Below are 6,736 nucleotides of genomic sequence, written 5' to 3'. Positions count from 1 at the left end.
ATAAGGAGATCTTAACAAAACGATAAACAAATCGCAAAAATAAAAGCCCAAATGCTGAAGAAAAACGAGGTACTTGTACGAAGAAAATAAGGTCATAAGTAAAATAAACAGAAAGTAGAATAGAGGGCCAAAAGACAAAATAACAGCTCCTAAAACTCAGCCTGCGAAGCTAACTGCCGGAGAATATTCATATACATATATACATATTCCAAAACCCAAAATACATACATGAATCCTAGCTCTCCATAAACCTCTAAGAGAAGCAAAATGAACAAGTTATTCGGAGAGAAAGTTAAGTACATATTTTCATTACTATACAACAAAATAAAACCCAGAAACCACTGCACCTCAGAAGTTCAGACATCTAGTGAGGTGCCTCTCGACCTGCATCTGAAAAATAATAACATAGTATAGGGTGAGAACCAAAGGTTCTCAGCATGGTAAAGGTATCACGCATATAAGATATAAGGTCTTTGAAATGCCAGAGGCAATCCTAGAATGCCGACACTCAGGTATAAATTTAAGGAATTAAAAACAGAAGCTATAAGTAGGTGGTCATCTAAAGGTTCTCAAATTTTAACTAAACTTAACCTGTACACTAAAACTTCCACCTTTCCTCCATTCCTCTATCACTTAAGAGTTGCACAGACAAACAAGCAAAACAAGGCCATGGACTGTCTCCCAACGCACATCCCCAAGAGTCTATACATAGCTTTTTCTCAAATATATAAATTTTCTCAATGGGGTCAACATTCCTGGGAATTTATAAGTGTCCGGTCACACTTACATCGTAGGGTCAACAGAGTATCGAGTCTCAACCTGGTACACGTGGTGCAAGCCACAGTACTTTACCGAGGAAAACTCGTATCTCAGATCATTGAGTATATAAGCCAGATAATATTCATAATCACTGTAATCTTTGCATAATCATATCATATAAGCCATGGTATTATATATACTCCAAATATACTCTTTTCCATATTTATTTCATCACTTTTTCCACTTTACTTCACCTCCAAGCTACCTCAATTTTCTAACTTTATCTTACTACTAGAGTTACTACTATGATTTGGGTCTAAAAGAATGAAAATAGAGGTTTAGAAGTTTGAAATTTGACTTAAAACACAAAAATCATTTTCTGCTGAAACAGGGGCCACGCGTATGCGTGGGCGTGAGAAAATACTTGCTCGCGTACGCGAAAATCCCAACACGAAAGGGTTGGTCGTGTACGCAACCCCTTAAAAATCAGTGTTCGCGTACGCAAACACACTGCTCATGTACTCAAGCAGCCAAACCCCAAGAGTTACATCACGTGCAGTTGTCGCGTACGCAAGTTGTGCAGAACCAGCAAAATGTTGAATGCTGTAGAATTTTCAGTTTTGTCCTCCGAACTTCTGACGCGCATAACGTTTTTAGTTTAAAATATTTTTCATCCGTTCTTCAAACGGTGTAAACTTCACAGACCCAATTTTCATATGAGATAAATGTGAAACAATTTGGGGATCTGGAAGCCACGTTATGGCCCGTCGAAATTCGGCCAAAAATTAAATTTTTACAAAAACCTTCCAACCTCTATTTCATTGATTCACCATTCAAATATCAACCATTCCACACTTAAAATCAGTCCTAAATATGCAATATTGATGCCAGGGCATCGTGGCCAGTTTCACTGACCTTTCTTTACTGTTTTTAGGTTAGTTTCATGCATTTCTTTAGGAAATAAGCTAGTTTTGGGTAGATATTCACTTATGCCTTGATTCAAGCATACATTGTGCATTTTACATAATTTCATGAGGATTTTGCATAAGTTTAGTGACAAATATTATGTTGCATTACTCATGACTTGGACTAGAGCTTTGATGCACTTTATTGCTTGATTTCAGGACCAAAGGAAGCAAGAAAAAGGAGGTAATTGCAAGGTTAATGAGAAAAGTGATTGCCAATAACACTCTCAAGAAAAAAGGCATCAATGCCGCATTAGAGAGTCACGTTAACTAAGTTAACGTGAACTCTAACGTGGAGAAGAAAAGTTGAACCAACGTTAGTGACACTTAACATTGTCACTAACGTTGGCAATTACTCATAAGTGGCCACGTTAGAAGCCACGTAACCTAGTTAACGTGGCCTCTAATGTTAAGGGGGAAGAGAATCCAACGTTAGTGACACTCAACATTGTCACTAACGTTGGCCTATGGTGCAAAGTACCACGTTAACTTAGTTAATGTGGGAACTAACGTAAAGGATGAAGAGTTGTCGACAACGTTAGTGACACTCAACATTGTCACTAACGTTGAAGCAACCACACAACCCCCAAGAGTCATGTTAACTTCCACGTTAACTTGGTTAACGTGGAAGCTAACGATGAGGAATGAAGGATGAGCCAACGTTAGTGACACTCAAAATTGTCACTAACGTTGGGATGGCTAAAGATGGCCACGTTAGAAGCCACGTTAACCTAGTTAACGTGGACTCTAACGTGAGACATAGGGGCACATCGGAATGTTAGTGACAATGTTGAATGTTACTAACGTTCTCGAAGGATGGCAAGGGCCACGTTAGAAGCCACGTTAACCTAGTTAACGTGGGCTTTAACGTGAAGCAAGAAGGGGCACACTGGAACGTTAGTGACAATGTTGAGTGTCACTAACATTCTCGAAGGTTAACAAGGCAACGTTAAAAGCCACGTTAACCTAGTTAACGTGGCTTTTAACGTGAGGCAAAGGGGTGCATTGGAACGTTAGTGACAATGTTAAGTGTCACTAACGTTCTCGAACTTATATTCTCACTAAATATTAACACCCCTAACGTCCTGAACTAAAGTCTCCGCCCACTTCGCACTTTCTCTCTGCAAGTAAAGCCAAGCCCAAATAGAGAAAGGAACTGCTTGAAACTCAAGATCCAAAGGCCCAAGACTTGAAGAATCACACTAGAAGCTGAGAAGAGTAGTATATATAGGAGTAGCTTTGAATTGAGAAGAAGTTCTGGAGGCTAGGAAAAAGAGAACTACTCTCTGTATTTTACTTTCTTTACAATTTCTAGTTTTATGATGTATTCTCTATCTTTGTTTTCATTTTCAAGAGCTATGAACAACTAAACCCCTTTCATTGGGTTAGGGAGCTCTGTTGTAATTTGATGGATCAATACTAATTTTTATTATTCTTCTTCTATCTTTCCTCTTGATTTTACTTGAAAGCTTTCGATCTTCATCCAATTGAGTAGTTATCTTGGAAGAGAATCTATTCAAACTTGGATCTCTTTTGAACCTTGAAAGAGGAATGAAGAGATCAAGCTAGAAATGCTTTCTCATGCTGGACCAAATTGGGTTTGGATGGGTATGTGACTATAACCCTCTCAATACTTGATTTGGAAAATGCATGTGGTATAATCAGTGACCATACTTCATCTCTTCTCATGAGCAATTGACCAAGGAATTGGCTATTGATCAAGATTTGAGAGATTGAATTGCAAGATATTGTAATTCAATCACTTAAGATTGCCAAGGAGATCAATGAGTGCATTGATTGAGGAAGAGATGAAAATGAACTTAATCCGGATAATTGCAACATCTCCTAAGCCCAATGAACTCCCAATCTCTGATCTTACCCATTCTCTTTAATTTCTGCCATTTACTTTTATGAGCAAATCCCCCATTCCCATTTACAATTCTGCAATTTATTTTCAGTCATTTACTTCCAGTCCTTTAATTCAAGCATTTACTTTTCTGTTATTTACATTCCTGCCATTTTATTTTCTGCAACTCTCAACCCAAATTCTGGATTCGCTCAACTAGAACATTCTTCTAATTAAAGTTGCTTGATCAATCAATCCCTGTGGGATTCGACCTCACTCTATTGTGAGTTTTTACTTGACGACAAATTTGGTACACTTGCCGAAGGGAGATTTGTTGAGAGACAAGTTTTCCGTGCATCAAGTTTATGGCGCTGTTGCCGGGGATTGATTGTGCATTAACAATGATTAAATTGGAAGATCACTAGATTGAGCATTTTTATTTTGTGAATTTCATTTTTCTGTTTGAGTGATTTGCTTTTTGTTTTAGTTAAACTTCTTCCCTTCCCCCTCTACTCTTTTGTTTTTCTTTGTTATTTTCAATTCTGTTTGCTAACCCACTAACTGTTTGATATATTGCATCACCCACAACTAACAGCAATTCTGACACAATACTGTCTGCACCTATTCTCTTTGCTTGTACTTGTTGGTTGTATGACAGGGAGAAGAAGCGGGGCTTCAACTTCCTTTGATTCTGAACCTGAGAGAACCTTCCTTAGACTAAGGAGGGAGGCAAAAGAAAAACGTGTAGTTGGTACTGAAGAAGAGGAGGAACACTTTGAGGAATACTTTGAACCTAACATGGAAGAAAAAATGGAAAATCATCATGAAGAAGAGACTCACAACCATGGCAGAGGAGGTGGAGCAAATCATGCTGGGGAGGATAGAAGAGTTTTGGGCTCTTACATCAATCCAAACCCAGGCAATTGTGGAAGTAGCATCCAAAAACAAACAATCCATGCCAACAACTTTGAACTTAAACCACAGCTCATCACCCTTGTTCAGAACAACTGTTCGTTTGGAGGAGGTGTTCAAGAAGACCCCAATCAACATTTGACCACCTTCCTGAGAATATGTGACACAGTGAAATCTAATGGTGTTCATCCTGACGCCTATAGACTGCTCTTATTTCCCTTCTCACTCAGGGACAAGGCAGCCAAGTGGCTGGAATCCTTCCCAAGGGAGAGCTTGACAACTTGGGAGGATGTGGTGAACAAATTCTTAGCAAGATTCTACCCTCCTCAACGAATCAATAGGCTGAGAGCTGAGGTTCAAACTTTCAGGCAACAAGATGGTGAGACTCTGTATGAAGCATGGGAGAGGTTCAAGGACTTAACAAGGAGGTGGTGTCCACCTGACATGTTCAACGAATGGGTCCAGCTGCACATTTTCTATGAAGGGCTCTCTTATGAGTCAAAGAAGGCCGTAGACCATTCATCTGAAGGATCCTTGAACAAGAAGAAGACCATTAAGGAAGCCATAAATGTTATTGAAACAGTAGCAGAAAACGACTACTTCTATGCTTCCGAAAGAGGGAACACAAGAGGAGTGATGGAGCTAAACAATGTAGATGCTCTGTTGGCCCAAAACAAGCTCATTACCCAACAGCTGACTGACCTCACCAAGAAGATGGAGAGGAACCAAGTAGCAGCAATCTCATCTTCATCAACAATCCAAGAAGGAGTGAATGAAGAAGCAGAGGGGAGTCAGGAGCAAGCCTACTACATTGGGAATTCACCAAGGAAAAACTATGATCCATATTCTAAGACTTAACAACCCTGGATGGAGAAACCACCCAAACTTTGGGTGGGGAAGTGAGCAAGATCAAAAGCAAGTCGCACAGAGGACGTCTCAACACCCCTACAACAACACTTCTTCATATGATTATCAAAATCAAAATAGCACATCTGTTCCGAATCACCCATCAATTGATGACAAGCTCTCTAAGATCGAAACCTTCATTGAAGGAATATGCAGAGACATTCAAGACAGTAAAGCATTCAGAGAGGAAGTGCAGTCAAACATGCAGAATCAAAATGCTGCCATCACAAAACTGGAGACACAAATCAGCTATCTGTTTAAGCAGCTTCCTAACCACAATTTTTGCTATGATGCCCATTCAAGCAAAAGGGAGGAGTGTCAAGCTATCACACTTAGGAGTGGGAAGGAACTGAAGGAACATCCCCAAAAACCACAAGAAGAAGGCTCAAATGAAAAGGAAGAAGAGCAAGATGGGATGCAACCCCCTATGCCAAGTCTGCAGAAAGAAAAAAGATACCCCAACTGAACGTCTCAAGAGCTCCATACCCCCAGCTATTGAAGAAAAAGGAAGATGACAACCAGTTCTTGAGATTCTTGGAAATCTTCAAGAAGCTACAAATCAACATACCATTTGCTGAAGCCATAGAACAAATGCCACTTTATGCCAAGTTTTTGAAGGAGCTAATGACTAAGAAGAGAAGCTGGAAGAACAATGAGACTATGATACTAACTGAAGAGTGCAGTGCTATCATTCAGCATAAACTACCTCAGAAACTGAAGGATCCTGGGAGTTTTCAGATCCCTTGCATTATAGGAGAAATCACAGTAGAAAAGGCTCTTTGTGACTTAGGGGCCAGCATCAATTTGATGTTAGTAGCTATGATGAGAAAGATGAAAATTGAGGAGTCTAAACCAACAAAAATGGCTCTACAACTGGCAGACCGGTTGTTCAAATTCCCTCACGGGATAGTAGAGGATTTGCTAGTAAAAGTAGGAGATTTCATATTCCCAGCAGATTTTATGGTGCTGGACATGCAGGAAGACGCCAAGACCTCCATCATCTTGGGAAGGCCATTCTTGGCCACTGCTGGAGCTGTCATTGATGTCCAGAAGGGTGACCTCACCCTGAGATTACACAATGAAAAGATGACATTCAATGTGTTCAAGGCCATGAGTTATCCACCGGAACAATTGAGGGAATGCATGAGGTTAGATGCACTTGAGGATGAAGTGCAGGAGAATTTTGAAGAAGATGAACCTGAAGAGAACGAGAGATTGGTGGAGGAAGAATCTGAATCAAGTGAAGAGGTAGCTACAGCAGAAATACATATACCAGATGCACCAAAGGAAGGGAACGAAAAATCAGAAGCACCCAAACCTGAACTCAAAGCATTGCCACTCATTCTCA

At 39.9% G+C, this 6,736-nt stretch overlaps 1 non-coding gene across 1 annotated transcript; it reads right to left on the bottom strand.

Moving 5' to 3' along the window:
- Nucleotides 1-4,821: 4,821 nt before the first annotated feature.
- Nucleotides 4,822-4,928, bottom strand: LOC112788551 (small nucleolar RNA R71). The gene has a single exon (XR_003195911.1). It is a non-coding gene; the product is annotated as a small nucleolar RNA R71 (small nucleolar RNA).
- Nucleotides 4,929-6,736: the final 1,808 nt, after the last annotated feature.

This window comes from Arachis hypogaea, chromosome 20 (genome assembly GCF_003086295.3).
Source record: "Arachis hypogaea cultivar Tifrunner chromosome 20, arahy.Tifrunner.gnm2.J5K5, whole genome shotgun sequence".
Taxonomy (NCBI): Eukaryota; Viridiplantae; Streptophyta; class Magnoliopsida; order Fabales; family Fabaceae; genus Arachis; species Arachis hypogaea.
The sequence above is the reverse complement of the archived record's forward strand: the minus strand, read 5'-3'. Positions and strand labels throughout refer to the sequence as shown.